General features: G+C 41.2%; 1 protein-coding gene across 2 annotated transcripts in view; it reads left to right on the forward strand.

The window, feature by feature from the left end:
• Positions 1 to 11,140, forward strand: part of LOC120715319 — a 38,970-nt gene extending 27,830 nt beyond the window's left edge. Inside the window, exon 7 of one of the 2 annotated variants that reach the window (XM_040002235.1) lies at positions 11,095 to 11,140. The gene's annotated coding sequence lies outside the window, so the exon portion shown is untranslated. Of the gene's footprint in view, positions 1 to 716; positions 756 to 11,094 lie in introns of those variants that run through there. The other variant, XM_040002236.1, reaches the window with a different exon arrangement.
• Positions 11,141 to 18,030: the final 6,890 nt, after the last annotated feature.

Below are 18,030 nucleotides of genomic sequence, written 5' to 3' on the forward strand. Positions count from 1 at the left end.
CACACAGAGCTCAAGCCTTTGAATCCAGCTGTGACTGTTGATTTTCTATTGAATGGACTTTTTCAAATCCAGCTGTAGGCCTGTGTTTGTGAGCTCATTAACAGCTGTTTGTTTAGAGAGACGTGGTCCTCACAGGACAGCCACTACAAACATATGATTTTATAGAATATGATGCATTACTGCAGATTCAACACAATAGAAAGGATTTGAAATGAGCTCAGCCTTAAACATGTGCAGCAGTAATATTGATCCACAGACACTGATGGGAACATTTTTCTGCACAATAAGTACTTTGACTTTTCATACTTTATGTACAATTTGCCAGTACTGCAGTTTAGTGTGTAGTGAGGTGTTTTCATGGTGTTTTCTTGGTGCTTTTACTAAAGGAAGGCTTCTATCAAATTCTTCCACATGTTGTCAAACTGAGCTGTGTGATGAAGTGAGTGTGACAGAAACACTCAGACTGTGTTTCTCTGCTTCATCAAGTCAAATCTGGTCCTCAGAGACTGAATAAAGTCCTGTCCCACTAACAGCAGCTCCAACAGTCTGTTCACTGCTTTCTTCCTGTCAGTCTTCATCTTTCTGCTGCGTCTCCTCTTCACACTGACCACTTTCTATCTAACAGTGAGCTCCCAGTGAAGCAGCAGCATTCAGCCTGTTAGAGGCAACACAAATGTCTCCATCCAAGCTCATGTTGTGCTTTGTTGTCCTCTCAGTCCCCCAGGTGGAGGTGGATTCAAGGGTGGAGTCTGTCCAGCTGCCCTTCAACACCACACTTCACCTGCCTGAAGACGCTAAAGTGGAGTGGAAGGACAGTGATGGTGATAACGTCCACGTGTATGAGAACGGCTCTGACCAGCCTGAAGAACAGCACCAGGCTTACAGAGACCGAATGAAGATGAATGAAGACCTGCTGAAAACTGGAGACCTCAGTCTGACCCTGAAACACCCCACAGATGGAGACAACAGGACCTACACCTGCACCGTCTACAGCAGGGAGGGAAACATCCTGCTGAAGAGAAAGGTGGAGCTGAAAGTCAGAGGTCAGTGCTGTAGATACAGGTCAAAGGTCAGAGGTCAGACTCATGATGGTGGTTCAGTCTCAGTGGGCTAGAGTATCATGTTTTTATGGCTCACATTTAAAGTGTTGCAGCTCTAATGTACAGCTGTCATATTAGAAATAGAAGCAGCTCTGATTTTAGTGCTCAAAGAAATCTATGAAGTTATGAATTCACACATGAACAGTTTTCTGCAGCGTTCCTCTCGGCCTTATTTGCAGCTCCACTCTTGTTTTTGCTCTAATAATTATTTCTCTCCATGAGCTGTTTCTCTGCCTGAAGGAGGCGCCACGCCATCGCTTCATTTAGTGCAGAACAAGAGTCACATGATGCTGCTCTGTGAACACCAATCACACTTTGTACAGCTCATGTTGTGTTTGTTGTCCTCTCAGTGTGTCAGGTGGAGGTGGAGGAAGGGGCGGAGTCTGTCCAGCTGCCCTTCAAAACCACACAAAACCTGCCTGAAGATGCTGAAGTGGTGTGGCAACGCTATGAACCTAAATATAGGAAGGTCCACGTGTATGAGAACGGCTCTGACCAGCCTGAAGAACAGCACCAGGATTACAGAGACAGAACGAAGATGAATGAAGACCTGCTGAAAACTGGAGACCTCAGTCTGACCCTGAAACACCCCACAGAGAGAGACAGTGGGAAATATGACTGTGGACTGTATAACAGGAACAGCTGCTTCAGATCAAAGAAAGTGCAGCTCATAGTCAAAGGTCTGTGTGTGTGTGTGTGTGCGTGTGTGTGTTGTTAAGGTTCAAATATTGAAGAAGGAGAGTACAAACAACCAGGTCCAGAAGATCTGGTCAAACAATTGATTTTAATGAATACACGCGTGGGAAGAATAATCTGTACGCAGACAGGAATTAATCTTCCACTTAATCAAAGCATACACAGATTTTTATAGCATCAGGGTTTGAATTAATGACGCCCCTTCATACGTCACAGACAGAATACATACATACGTCAAATCAAAACCACAATGACTTTTAACACAGTTTAAAAGAACATTGTCTTCTATCTTCATGGCCGGTACTTCCTGTCACTGCCGGATGCTCGCTTGTCATCTTGACACCTCAGCAGCAGTTCTGCGACAAACTGCTCTTTTTGCAACCCCGAGCAAAACATGATTAAACTTCCACCTATAAATGATTCTCTCTAACTGAGTGTGTGTGTGTGTGTGTGTGTGTCGTCCTCAAATGCTCTCTCAATTCACCCGTTGCACTTCTGACCTTTTACCAGACCAGAGGCTCATCCTTATGTGTAATAACCTAACTGAAACTACATGTACTATGTTGAATAAATGTTTTAATCAAGAAACTCTACTAAGAGCTTAGTAAAAGAATATAAAAGTATAACAGACAATTTGAATAACCTAGTAATTCAAATAGCCTCGTCTAACCTGCTCAGAATGACTTAGACTCTGCTTTCCCTTCTGCAAACTCTCTGCAACTTCCTGTCAACTCCTGCAACTTAGTCTTTCTAAAGGACACACACACTGTTTAAACCTCTGAATACAATATCAATGCTGCAGATTATATTATTAATGCAATAGTAATGATGATGATTATTTACCAATAGCAGTAAAATAATTTCCCTGCTCCACACTCCCTCTCTCGACCTCTGGAGCACCAGAGGTCGCAATACATTGTGTCCTTGCTCTGACCCTCTCTTGTCTCGGGCCTCCAGGATCCTCACCCCCTGTGGTCGCCGAGATCTTCTGCAAAGGAAACAAAACACTTTTTCCTGCATCTCCCTAACTTATCCTATTTGGGACTCTTTAATCAAAAGCATGATCCTAATTATGTTCTTAACTTATTGACTTGTATTTATATATATTCTTCAGCGTTACTCATCACTTTAACCTCACATTTCCTATGTTATAACCTGTTTTTGGTATAGCCTTTTTATTTCATTTTGCTCATTTTAACCCTTGTGTGGTGTTCATATTTTTGTTACTCAGCCAGTGTTCATGGGTCTGGTGGACCCGCTAGAGTTTTGGCTTTCCAAATTAACACTATCAAACAATTTTATGTTAAATTACTCAACAGATGTTTACTTCATCCCAATTACAAGCCATATGAACAGCAAACATGGTTCATTTTTTCCCTTTACCTTTGTTAGATCACATTTATGAATTAATGTGCTTCTCGTTTTTTTTTGTTTTTTTTATAAAATGTTATAAAAAAATAAATCAGTTATAATCAAGTGGAGTGAGTGGAAAGACACAACACATTTACACGTGAAGCAATATGTTTCACAACTAAATGGGATCAGCTGCTCATCAATGGTGACATTAGGCCCAGGGTTGTAAAACAGGGGGAGGTGGTGCACACACTTATCCCACACTGTCCTAATGGCAGCTAGCTTGTCTCTCTGCCGTCGAGCTGGTCTGTTGTCTCGGTTATCAAAACTGATAATCCTGGAAATTTTGTGGAAGTTTTCCAGAGACATTGATGCACGGAAAGGTTCTTGCCGGTTTCTGCATCCCACAGGGATTCTGTGGATTCCCCTTTGGACCTGAAAACTCCTGCAAGGATAAGAACCCCAAAGGCCTACTTTGGGGTTCTTAGATGAATTTGGTCCATCTCCTTCCACCTCTCTCCAAAAACACACCTTCCTTCTAGATTACTGCAATCCAGAATAATTTTCTGGATGGAATCTGGGATGAAAAGCTCAAATGAAGACTTGATGTCCTGCACATGAGTAACTGCCAGCCGTGTTGGCCCTGCCTTATCACAGTAGCAGCTCTGCAGGGTGGCTCATTTCTTGGGCAAGAAGACCATTCAATTTCACCAGTTATTGACATCCATATTTCTTCACTTGCTGTCTGGTGGGCTTGTTCTGGTCCTGGAGCTGGCTGCAGATGGGGTACTCGTCTTCGTTTTGTTACTAAATGATGCTCAACCTCATCCTCTTCTTCAAAGTCCCTGTCAGACTCTGAATTTTCAGAAATGTGAAATATTCTGAAACCTCTTTGTCAACATCATCATCCGAAGCCCCTCTCTTTTCCAAAATCAATTGGATGGCCCTCGCAGCAGATAATCTTTTGCCATCTTGATCAGTTGTGATAAAGAACCACATTGGCAAAGTCTTATTTATAGTATTATGCCCCTAATTTGCAGGTGGGACAGGGTATGAGAAAATAAAATTTGGATCCCTCAAGAAAGAGGGTAAAATGTGCGGGAATGTAAGAGCAGACGGTGTTGATAGTTGAATTTTCAACAATGTTGCAACTTTGTGCGGGAACGGAAGAAAACACTATCAGCAGCACCAGAAAGGAGGAAGAGAGAGTGTAGGAACACAGGACCTACACTTTCAACACTTTTATTAGACCTGGGTCCAGTGGACCCGAACACCTTGTATGTAATGTAAATGCGTGGGGGGAGGTACAGTATGAGGTCATTGAAAATTAGTTCGGATTTATGTTCTTCACAGAAAATAAACCAAAGCCAATGAATTTCAGGTTGAAAAAATAATTAATTGTTTAATTTTTCTTTTGAGAAAAACTGAAAACGGGTCTCACAGACCCGAACACCATACAAGGGTTAATGTAACAATACCTTATAATTCTAGTTTATCAGACTTAACCAAAATATATGCTTTCCTTCCTCTTTGGTCCTTCTTTATGTTCAGTTAAAAGCTAAATGAATTTGAGGCCTTTTGCCTGGAATCAATACTCTCATGTGTGTTTCTGGACTCTGTGTCTGTAAGCGTGTGCAATCCTTCAATAACTCATATCATCCTCACAGTAGATTGGCTAATCATAGCGCTAGCCAAAGGCTCGTGACCCTCAAGAGATGAATTGAGCCACAACTCCTTTAAAGACACAAAATGCAATATGTATAAAAATCATTTCTATTTATAAGCTCTCCCCTTTATCCTAAAAATAAATCTATGTAATATCTTTATGTAAGCCTACATTATAACCACTACTTCTAGAAATCAAAAAAGAAATCAAACCTGTTCTCCTTCTTCAACCCTCACTAATTTTCCCCAAAGCATATCTTTTGTCAACGTGTCCCACAATTTCCCTCTAAGATTTGTACACAGCTTTAAAACACTGGCATTGTATCTAATAAACAGGATTCAGTTCACTTTAATCCTTTAACCTTAACATAAAAATAACAGTTTCAGTTTTACCATATCCAAATGACCAAAAACCCCAAAAAGTCCTAAAATGATCCTAAATTATTAAACAATTAAATTATTAAACCCTAAATCCCCCCTTTATTTTGACACATGAAATGTGTCAAAATACTATACAAAACTAAAAATGCTCAGTTTCCCCCACTCATGATCCAATCTATGTCATAAAAATAAACTTAAAACAGAACAGTTATCAGTCATGTGTTTCTTCAGTTAATGGTAACTGAGTTACATCAAAAAATGTTTCCCCTTTAGCATTTGGCATTCTCCCAACAATACACTATAATCCCATAATCTAACCCCACTCAATAAAACAGAAATTTTCTCTGGTAAAAGCAAATTGTTTGTCCTCATTTATTCATCCAGTCACACATTCACTCACATACATTCACACCATATTTTTTGCTAATAGTGGAGACTCCCGTGCAAGTGATCAGATTCTCCACCCTCAGCAAAATGAGCTCATTCATTTTTCTATTTTCCATAGGAAAATATTTCTTTATGTTTTGGACTGGATTGACTCGCTACAATCCTTTTAGACAGGGACTTACGACCTCATCAGTCCCCACAGGTAGCTTTCTCCTCAGCCAGTTGTAATCTGGAAAGCCCACCTTATATTTGCTCTCCCGAAAATTTGTCAGCGCTGTTATTCACTGTTGCAGGCCTGCTTAGAACAAAAATGAGAAAAATAGAGCTGATTATTAGCTCATGAAAACACAAAACAAAATCACCTGACAGGTTTTCTCTAAGTGCACTGTTACAAAAATAATGGGCCCCCTCTTAGACATGTCCATGTTTCCTAAAACTCCCTCCTATTAAAAACAAAAACAACAACAACCCGAACCTAACTGACAGAATCAACCCATCACCACAACAACCTCAAAAACCCTAAACACACAAGTATTGCCACCACATAATTTCACCTCCTCAATACACCGAAAGTCTTGTTAAAACCACACAATTTGCACACAACAATCACCCCCTTTATGCACTTTAACATACTTAGATTCAACATAAGACATAACCCCCTTACAACAACATATAATCACTAAACTATAAATTTCCTACCCAAATCTGCACTCCTCTTCTCTGCCATGCTTCCTCTCCTGAAAGCCACAGTCACACACACACAGGAAACTCCTTCGTCCACTCACTCCAGCTAATTTGCATACTGAGTCATATCTCAATGAGTTGCCGTAACAAGAGAAACATATGTTTAAACATTACCAACTTATTAAATTATCTTATTTCTTTCTACAGTGATCACTGGTTTTGATCACTCAGTACCAGGGCACTCCTAAGTCACTCTTTTTAAAACTACTTTAATCACTTTTTCTTTTTTCATAACTCACTCCCTTTGTCATATAGCTTCTTTGAATTATTCCTCAACTTCAAACTCAAATGTGTTCTATTAAACATTCACACCATTCTATCACTCATACAAATAGCAAGCTGTTCTTCATTGCGTATGTTTGTGTTCTTAGCCAAGTTTAATCAGTGTCTATGCATTAATCTCCACGAGCTTGTCCTTGTAAGGTTAATGCATTTTCTGCTTGTGTATGTGAATTTGCATATGTTGCTTTTGCAGTGTTTCAGACTCCTCCACAATTCTCCACTTAAGCCGTCAGTTTTCTTTCCCAAATTTGCTAACCCAAATTTTAAGTTCCCACCTTATTAACAGCATTCCTGGTCCTCAGCCAGAAGTTAGAGCCCACTTGTCAGGTTTATGGAGATATGGCACTGTGAACAATTCAACCAGAAACTTGCCTTAACATATCCAGTCATCTTGACCTATAACTTTCTTCCGACCGCTGCATGTGGAGAATTGATCCAGGTCTGTTTCGCCCCTGAAGAAACACAACTAAGACATTTTCATTATTATCCTGAGTACTTAAACTACCCGTTTCCCTCTCTATGGTCAGAAATACCAGCTTATGTTATGTGTATAAGTGTAAGCAGGTCTTCATTGCTTTTCCTATGTATGTTAATGTTCAGTGAGTGTAAGCTGCTTTCTTCATTGCCTCTGTATGTTATAATCAGGTTTAATTCATGCATCGTTTCACTGATTTCTTAATTCAAAACTATCTCACTTCTGATTCTCTCCAGAAATAGTTCCACATGTAACACTTTGTGTATGTGTGTTTTCTATTCATTGATGTAATTGTCAGTTATTTTCTCTCTTCATTTTACCTTCTTTTTGTTTACCTCTTTATTTTCCTGGTGGACATCTCTAAACACCATCATGAGTTCAGGCTTCAATTTCAGTCCAATTATACCCTGTATTCTTGCAGTCGAACTCGTCCGGCTTCACCTCTCACTGGTCCCTGTCCTCTTCTCTCAGTGTCCTTTTGTTGTCTTGAATTCTCCAGCAAACACAGTCTGTTTCTTCTCTGTTTCTTTTCAGTATTTTCCTTTTAGATTAAGTCCCAGCCTGGCAAAATATCACCTTCAGTGCCTTTAAACAGTCATGTCTCTGTTCTTACCAGCCTGCAGTCCACCGTGCATGTTTCATCACGCGGTTTCTTCTTCTCTGTTGATCCTTTCAGTCATCGCTTTCAAGATTACTCCAAGCATGGCAAATCTGACAATCAGTGTCCAGTGCTTTCCACAGCTCATTATCCCACTGTTCAACTGTCCAGCCTGTAATTCACAGTGCATGTTTCCATCTCGTGGTTCCTTCCATGCTGCTGGTCCCGTCAGTTTGGTTTCAGTGTTAACGGTTCAGTTGCGCTGTCTTTTGGCTGCTTGTAAATTCTTATCAAGTCCACGATGTTCTGTTGGTCTTCATCAGGAGATTAACTGTCCTTTGAGCTTCTTCTCAGGATGGGGACAAGTGGGAGGTCAAGCTGTAAAATTTTAAGCCAAAATCTGGCCTGTTTTCTCCCAATTATGCTACTCTACTGGTTTTGGCGCCGTACTCAAAATTCCAGGTTGAGAGAAGTCCACCTTTATTCATCTGTAACCTGTATTGACACACTAAAACATACGATTAATATCCTTTTCATTTCTTCTCTTGAAACCTCCCTTCGCTTCATTTGGCTAGAGTCTAACTTATCTCTCTCTCTCCCTGGGTGCTCACTTGTCACCTTATATGGGCATGCAAACTTCCTGTCACCCACACCATTTCCTGTTACACACACACAGCACGCAGCTGCTCAGAGCAGCTCAAGCTGCTTTGCTGTTTCTGCAGGCTAATCAAACTTATTTTGTATTTACAATCTACAAACCCTCTGTAATTCTACTAACTTTTGATCTAAAATGTAGCATCATTCACACAATGATTTCATAATCCTCTCACACTTCCTTTTGCACTCACTCTACTATCAACTTTCATAGTGTTATTATTATTTATTATTTTGTACACATCACACCCAATCCCTCAAAGCCTACTACTCACAGCATTCACACACTTAAACTGTGACCAGAGTTGAGGAATATACTCAAAAGAGTTCATTCTGAATTCATTCAGAGTATTTTAGACATGCTCTTCATAATCAGAAAGAGCAAGTCAACAAAAACAAAGAAGGAAAAGATTGAAAGCTCTATTAATTCTCACCGCACACACAAGAAATAGAAAAAAAATAAAACACACCAGCAACTATTGCTGGAGAGAAGTTACTACTGAAAGTAATATGTTAATCTTAAATATATACGGTGCACTCAATATATTTATATATCTACATTCAAACTCAGTCAATTACTATACATCCACTACGGCAACTCAAAACTTTATTTATAACCCTCTAATGAACATAAATGGCATTTTAAACACACACTCAACAATGTTTGCAGCAGTATTTGTAAAACCAACTGTGGTTTAAACAGTTCACTACTTACTCATTTGCATTTTCACACTCACACACACACCGTCTAAAAATAGCAGCAAGCAGTCAGTGCATTGCTGACTCGACACACAGCCTCCTCTCACACCAAACTCTCTTATTTTATATTACAAAGACGTCTTATAATTACAACTGCACAGATTTTAGGCCTTTTAACACCTACCGAATTTCGACAAATTTAACATAACAGTCTAACTGATAAACTCACTGAGTTTTTTGCGACCAATTAACCAGTCTTGGTCCCGGACCGTGGCCCGATTTCTATTTCCTAAATAAATTTATAAGCGTTAACCAACCCAAACTTTGCCTGAAGCTCTTTTTTTGGCATTACACAGCCAAGGCTTTCCCCGAAGTTTTAAGTTAAGGTTTCACGCCCGAAACCCGGTTTCTACTGTCCAAAAAAGCGCAGATTACCATTCCAAACGGTAAAGTGGTCCAACCACTAGCTTATTCCAGGATGCCCTGTACCCCACAGTTAAGCCACACTGAACTAACCCTCTTCGCCGAGAGGTCAATGTCGCGCGTCCACGACAAGGAGGGAGCGTAAACTCCGGGCTATGCGCTTCTTACCAGTCCAACTGGCGTTCTTGAGTAATTTATAATACTTTGGAACAACAGTAAAACACCCAACAAAGTGTAAGAGTGAAGCAGGTCCAACCTTATAACCAAAAAATAACCAAATTCCCTAACATACTAAAATCATTTCCAGCAGTCCAACTGCTTTAAATCCTCAGTACTGTCATAAGATTCTCATCAAAATCAAAGCAGACATTTACCGGCAACTTTTACTGAATAGACATTTAATTTTATCATCCAATTCAGCACACTTCGGATAAAATCAACAGGCCTGTGCCTACCTCTTTTTTAAAAGCGCCTGTCCCCTCAGTTTGGTTGCCGGGTCACGCCTGCCTGTCTGACCACAACGGACCACCGAATTTCTCCGTCTACACCTCCAATTCTCTCCCTCCTCAACCACCGGACGAAGCCCCCAAATGTTAAGGTTCACATAAATGAGGAAGGAGAGTACAAACAACCAGGTCCAGAAGATCTTGGTCAAACAATTGATTTTAATGAATACACGCGTGGGAAGACCAGTCTGTACGCAGACAGGGATTGATCTTCGACTTAATCAAAGCATACACAGATTTTTATAGCATCAGGGTTTGAATTAATGACGCCCCTTCATACGTCACAGACAGAATACATACATACGTCAAATCAAAACCACAATGACTTTTAACACAGTTTAAAAGAACATTGTCTTCTATCTTCATGGCAGGTACTTCCTGTCACTGCCGGATGCTCGCTTGTCATCTTGACACCTCAGCAGCAGTTCTGCGACAAACTGCTCTTTTTGCAACCCCGAGCAAAACATGATTAAACTTCCACCTATAAATGATTCTCTCTAACTGAGTGTGTGTGTGTGTGTGTGTGTGTCGTCCTCAAATGCTCTCTCAATTCACCCGTTGCACTTCTGACCTTTTACCAGACCAGAGGCTCATCCTTATGTGTAATAACCTAACTGAAACTACATGTACTATGTTGAATAAATGTTTTAATCAAGAAACTCTACTAAGAGCTTAGTAAAAGAATATAAAAGTATAACAGACAATTTGAATAACCTAGTAATTCAAATAGCCTCGTCTAACCTGCTCAGAATGACTTAGACTCTGCTTTCCCTTCTGCAAACTCTCTGCAACTTCCTGTCAACTGCAACTTAGTCTTTCTGAAAGACACACTGTTTAAACCTCTGAATACAATATCAATACTGTAAATTATATTATTAATGCAATGGTAATGATGATGATTATTTAACAATAGCAGTAAAATAATTTCCCTGCTCCACAATAGCTTTAGGTCAGTTTAGCTGTGTTTCCTCTAAATCCCAGAATTCCTGAGGAGCAGGAGCTGCGTCTCCTCTTCACACTGACCACTTTCTATCTAACAGTGAGCTCCCAGTGAAGCAGCAGCATTCAGCCTGTTAGAGGCAACACAAATGTCTCCATCCAAGCTCATGTTGTGCTTTGTTGTCCTCTCAGTCCCCCAGGTGGAGGTGGATTCAGGGGTGGAGTCTGTGCAGCTGCCCTTCAACACCACACTTCACCTGCCTGAAGACGCTAAAGTGGAGTGGAAGGACAGATATGTCAGGAAGGTCCACGTGTATGAGAACGGCTCTGACCAGCCTGAAGAACAGCACCAGGTTTACAGAGACCGAACGAAGATGAATGAAGACCTGCTGAAAACTGGAGACCTCAGTCTGACCCTGAAACACCCCACAGATGGAGACAACAGGACCTACACCTGCACCGTCTACAGCAGGGAGGGAAACATCCTGCTGAAGAGAAAGGTGGAGCTGAAAGTCAGAGGTCAGTGCTGTAGATACAGGTCAAAGGTCAGAGGTCAGACTCATGATGGTGGTTCAGTCTCAGTGGCTCCATCCAATAATGTTACAGTGTTAGCATGTCTGATGTTTGTGGCTGTTTTGGTTTTTATTTGATTTCCAGCCAAATGTAAAAGCTTCAGCAGATGAACTGTAGGAGCAAAGTTCATGTGTGAGACTTCATCTGAAAGGTAACATCTTCTAGTTTCTGAACATGTGTTTGTTTAGCATGTGGCTAAAACACAGGCTAAGCTAAGTCAGCTCAAATCTCAGTAACAACCTTCTTTGGTCCTCATCTATAATCAGTCACATCTGAGTCACAATAACTAGAAGATGATTTCTAGCAGAAGTGTGAACATCTCCACATCCTTTCTCCATGTTATCATCCAAAGCTGTGTGAAGTTTCAGAGCTCTGCAGCTAACAGAGACTTTCAGTTTGCTGCTCTCTTCCTCTGACAGCTCCATTCTTAGGGAGCGTTAGTTCTGTTTCACTTTATTCCACTTATTCAGTCTGATGTTCTCTGATCTGTTTCTCTTGTTTAGTGTCTTAAATGCTGCCAGTGCCTCTCTTTGCTGTAACCAACCTTTCTCTTTATTTCTGAGCTTTTTAAGGACTTTAACTGATGCATCAACCTTTGAAAATGGAAAGAAATCAGTCAGATTCATGGCTGCATCAAAGTGTCACATGTAGTTCTCCACATCAGCTGGATTATATCTATAGCAGCAAACAGCAGCTGATGCACAAATCTTTGTCTGTGTGAATAAAGTTGGATCAGTTCAAACAGTTTGTTGCTCTGCACTTGAAAGCAGCTTGTACAGTTTCCTAACTAATACTGTAATTCTGTACATGAGATTTTATTGGCTGTTAGTGAGCCAATCAAGAACATTCAGACCAATCAGGAAACTGTGGGGGAGGGATGTGGAGTTGACCTTTTGGCATTTAACCACGAGCTGTAAACATGGATAAGGTTAACAGAGAATAATGTCTGTTAGTGAGGTGGATGCAGAGTTTAGCAATGATAGAGCTGGGTGTCATCTCCACAGCTCATAATGTATGCTATGCCTTCTGATGATGCTGCCTAAATGAAGCATGTATAATGTAAACAGAATTGGTCCTAGCACTGAACCCTGTGGAACACCATAATTAACCTCAGTGTGTGAAGAGGACTCTCCATTTACATGAACAATTTGGAGTCTATTAGATATGATACAAACCACTGCAGTGCAGTACCTGTAATACCTACAGCATGTTCTAATCACTCTAATAGAATATTTTGATATGAATGGAAGGTTGAAGATTGGCCTATAATTAGCTAAGACCACTGGGTCTAGAGATGCTTTTAAAGTAACGCTTTACCTACTGTCAGCTTGAAGGCCTGTGGTACATAATTATTAGAGATAGGTTGATCATATGATTTGAAGCGTGAATTAATGTCAGGACGTCTTTGAGCAGTTTTGTATGAATGGGGTAGTGAGTCCAGCTGTGATTGTTGATTTTCTATTGAATGGACTTTTTCAAATCCAGCTGTAGGCCTGTGTTTGTGAGCTCATTAACAGCTGTTTGTTTAGAGAGACGTGGTCCTCACAGGACAGCCACTACAAACATATGATTTTATAGAATATGATGCATTACTGCAGATTCAACACAATAGAAAGGATTTGAAATGAGCTCAGCCTTAAACATGTGCAGCAGTAATATTGATCCACAGACACTGATGGGAACATTTTTCTGCACAATAAGTACTTTGACTTTTCATACTTTATGTACAATTTGCCAGTACTGCAGTTTTGTGTGTAGTGAGGTGTTTTCATGGTGTTTTCTTGGTGCTTTTACTAAAGGAAGGCTTCTATCAAATTCTTCCACATGTTGTCAAACTGAGCTGTGTGATGAAGTGAGTGTGACAGAAACACTCAGACTGTGTTTCTCTGCTTCATCAAGTCAAATCTGGTCCTCACAGACTGAATAAAGTCCTGTCCCACTAACAGCAGCTCCAACAGTCTGTTCACTGCTTTCTTCCTGTCAGTCTTCATCTTTCTGCTGCGTCTCCTCTTCACACTGATGACATTCAATGCTGCAGATTATATTATTAATGCAATGGTAATGATGATGATTATTTACCAATAGCAGTAAAATAATTTCCCTGCTCCACAGTGTGTGTGTGTGTGTGTGTGTGTGTGTGTGTGTGTGTCTGACTGTGTTGTGTCTCCTCTGCAGGGAGAGTTCAGGTCCAGGATCAAACAGGGGACATCAGGAACAGAAGCAGCTCCATTGATCCGACTCCTCTGATGGCTGATCAATCAGTTTGATCTGTGTGTTCTTTGATTATTGATCAGTGATGTCAGAGTGGAGTCAGTGTGATGTTGTTGTTGTGTGTTTGAGACTTTTAGTGTCCATGAAGGTCTCTGCTGCCGTAGATCCTCTGAACTGTGACAGAGGTCTCACTCTGGAGGAAACTCTCAGCACTTTCCAGCAGCTCCTCCATCATGGAGGACGTTCCCTCACTGTAACAGGTGGAGGAGAGAGGAGAGGAAGCACAGGTGGATCCTCTGAGGAAGAGGAGCATTCCTACAAACACATGATCACATGACCAGAGGACAAGCATGTGCAGAAACACATTAAAGTCAGCCTGTAAACACGTTTGTGTAAATTCTAGTCGTGTTTTTCTGTTACATTCAAATAAAAGCAGAGAAAGCAGAACAAATGCTGAAGCTGTCTGTGTGGAATAAAGGAGTTAAAGTACTCACACACACACACACACACACACACACACACACACACCTGTCTCCAGCAGCTGTCTGAGCTGCAGTCTGTATTGTGTGTGTAATATCTTCATGTTTCTAATATTACAGTTTTATCTTCAGGGCCCTATTTCAGGAAGCCGGTTTAGTGCAAACTCTGAGTAAGTAAACCCTGAGTTAACGAAAACTCTGGGTTTTCGGTTTCACAAAGCGAGTTTAGATTAATTCTGAGTGAGTTACTATGACGACACACTCCGTGAAGCTAACCTGCCCCCTAGCAGGTTTACTTCAACTAACCCTGACTTTCTCCGCCTCTTTTCTGAAAGCTGTAGATGTTGAAGCCCAAATTCTCTGCAGAGCTCTCCGCCGGGAGAGAGTGATTAGAGCGCGTTCGGACATTTTATCATTTCCTGATGATTTCCTGTGTGAACGTTACCGTTTCTCAGCACAATCTATAATTTATTTGAATAACATCCTCAGGCCTAATATTGCTCATGTGAGACATCGCGGACATCCTCTCAGTTCTGTACATATTATTTGTATTGCACTTCGGTTTTTTGCAAACGGGAGCTTTCTGTATAATATTGGTGACGCTGAGCACGTTTCCAAGGCTACCGTCTGTCGGGCAGTCAGGAATGTTACAGTTGCACTGAAACGTCTCCTGTACTCGTTTGTGGTGTTCCCCGGTCATAGACCCACAAGATTTATCAAAGAGGGATGCCACAAAATTGCAGGTATCAGGATGAACAAAACTTAATTCATGATGTGGTGATACTTGAACTACTACTTAAATTTTACATTTATGTTCACGGTTCCCAGGCGTGATTGGCTGTATAGATGGCACTCACATTCCAATCATTGCTCCTTCAGTAAATGAAGGAGACTATGTGAACAGGAAGTCTTTCCACAGCATTAATGTACAGGTACATAGTTCCCTGTAGCATTTCAAACTAACAAATTATTTCATTATAGTAATGGATGCTAATTTGTGTTCTCTGCACTGTGAAGATCATATGTGATGCTGCCAACATTATCACAAATGTGGAAGCCAACTGCTCAGCCTCTGTGAGTGGTGGTGTTGGAGGACCCCCACCTGTTTTTCGGGCCTCCGCTTTTTTTTCTGTTGGCTATAACGGGTCACATTTGAGCATACAGAGTAAGCAAATATGTACTTGTAATGTGCTCAGATAATTTCAATAAGTGCTTACAGAAAGAAAATTAATGTAGCCTCTAACTGCACTTGATTTACATCGGACAAACAGACCAAGCACTATGGCTCATAATACAATTACACCTTACCTGTTTGGACTATATTTTTATATTTCATTTTTACTTGCTGCCAGGAACGTTTGGGGCCTGTTGGGTTGCACCTGCACTCACATCACATCACAAAATAAAATGTATAAAATAAAAAATATAATAAAATAAAATAACGTGTTAAATGGGTGGAAATCCCTAGATCAATGTTTAAATTAACACTCACGCATTGACTCTGTCGGCTATGTTTTGCCATGCATGCTCCCTTTCTTTTGCAGCTGAGGCTGTGTTACTTTTTTTCCGCAAAATTTGCATGTTATCGGCATATGCTGCCATCAGAATTTCGGCCTCAAGCGCTGTAAAATACATTGACCGCGCCTTCTTTCCCTCCGTCTCCATGGTGACTCGCTTAATCTGTGCTCCACTAATCAGGGCTTTATGTATCCTCGTGCGCGCGCTTAACTTGGGGTTAAAGCAACTCCGCGTTGACTGAACTAATTGTTATCAGCCTTTCTGAAACCGAATATTCCGAGTTGGAAAGTTCGGGGTTACTCAACCCTGAGTATCGTTTTTCACTCTGAGTTTTCTAAACCGGCTTCCTGAAATAGGGCCCAGATCATCATTGGTCTTGTTTCAGTGTGGATGCTTTTCTCCATGTTGGCCTGAGGGTGGTGCTGTTTAGCCTGTACTGAGTATTTGTCACTATGCTGTGGGTGGAGTCAGTGATTGGCTGAAGGTGCCTTCTTTAAAGCGGGAACACTGGCTCAGCTTTCCTACCTCCTTCCTCCCAGCTGGACCACGCTGCATCAACAAGTGATTGTCTGTGTGTGGAAGAGTGATGCCATTGTACACACTGTAAATATCTTCTTCAGCTGTGTGGGTGGAGAAGCTTTTCTGTCAGGGAGGCGGTGTCCTTCTCACCTTCAGACATGAGATTAGAAAGAGAGAGAGTTCAGATCACAGTGCAGATATGAATGAATGAATCCGTGCTCGTCCTCACGGCTCCTGCATGCTTTTAAAAAAGTGTGTGTTCAGCTCTGATCTCCAATCTGTTCTTTTCTCTCTTTGTTTCCTGGGTTCATGATCATCATCACACCGTCTGAGGCTCCTAAATATCCACGTTTGCTTGTTTCACTTTCACACTCTGGGAGTCAAAGATGTTTCAGCTCCAAACTCACTGAGAGCTCCTCGTGCCCACCACGTGAGCACAAAGATGTTTGTGGTCACGTGGTGCTCGTGTCTGAGACGCTTTAGTTTGAAGGAGACAAACTGCAGACGCAGCATTTCCTGTTCCTGAGTGTAAACCTGAGCATTTGAAATGAGCTCCACAGGGAAGCTGTAGGTGACAGAGATGCTCACAGACTCACTGACGTTACAGTCTGTCAGCATCACGCAGTATCACAGACACACGGGAAGATTTAGTGCAAGTGCTGAGAGACACACAGCAGACATGTTGACTGGAAACATGTCAGACTGAAATAAAGCAGAAGCACATGTTAGCACATGCTAATATGATGTGGATGTGTTTAGTGTGGGAGCAGGACTCACCTGAGACACACCTGTGTGGATGCTGCTGCTTCCTGCTCTGCTCTTTCTGCTGATTCAGCATCTTCATCACGTCTGAGGCTCTGTCACAGTTTGTTAACATCATCATGGACACAACACAAGCACATCTATGTGACATTTCCTATGATTGTGATTGATGTGGATGTAGAACATGTCACTATCTCATTGTTTAATAAAGTCAATGTTCCATTAGAAACACAGACAGTAGAATTATAAACAGAGTTTGAAACACGAGACATTTGATGGAAGTTTGACCTTATTTGACCTTGAAGAGCTCAGAGCTCCAAAATGGCTCTAAAGAGCATTATTATCACTTTGACCTTCAGATCCATCTGTTGACCTTGAAGTGAGGTCAGAGGTCAGATGTGAGCTGATATCTTCATGTGCTCCTTTCTACATGTTGATGATCCACAGCACACTTGTTCCAATCCTGGTTTCTAAGTTTGAGGCTTTTCTCAGTTTCCATCAATAAATCATGAAGTCGACCTTGAAGACTTGGGTGGATGTGAGCCAGATGTGAACAGATGGTTACCATGAGCCCGCTCTACACCCCTACAAAGTTTGGTCAGAGTTCATTCACAACTATTCGAGCTGTCGTGTTCACACACAGAACGACACGCACACATACACTACCACAAACATAACCTGTGTTTTCAAGGTGAGCTAAAGCTCCAGGTGTCACATCAAACACTCACAGGGAAAACACCAATCACAGCACGCACACATATACTGAACATGACAGAGAGAGTTATTAGAGACCAGCTTTTATCAGATTTATTCTTCCTCAAAGTTCCAACAGAGCCGAACAACCCAGAGGGAAATGTCCGGGTCCTCCCAGCAGCCAGTGAGCTTCTGTAGAGAGGACACGTGAATAAAGCCGCAGTGATCCACAAACACAAACACAAACAGCTCTTTGCTGCCTTTGACTCCTTACTTGATGCAACAGCTAATGCTGTCAAACAAAAACAAGCTTCATGTTGACGATCAAACTGATCTTTATTGTCTTTCTTGCAGAAAGTTTCATTATTTCATG

Source organism: Simochromis diagramma, unplaced genomic scaffold, assembly GCF_900408965.1.
Source record: "Simochromis diagramma unplaced genomic scaffold, fSimDia1.1 OVJJ01000432.1, whole genome shotgun sequence".
In the NCBI taxonomy this organism is placed as follows: domain Eukaryota; kingdom Metazoa; phylum Chordata; class Actinopteri; order Cichliformes; family Cichlidae; genus Simochromis; species Simochromis diagramma.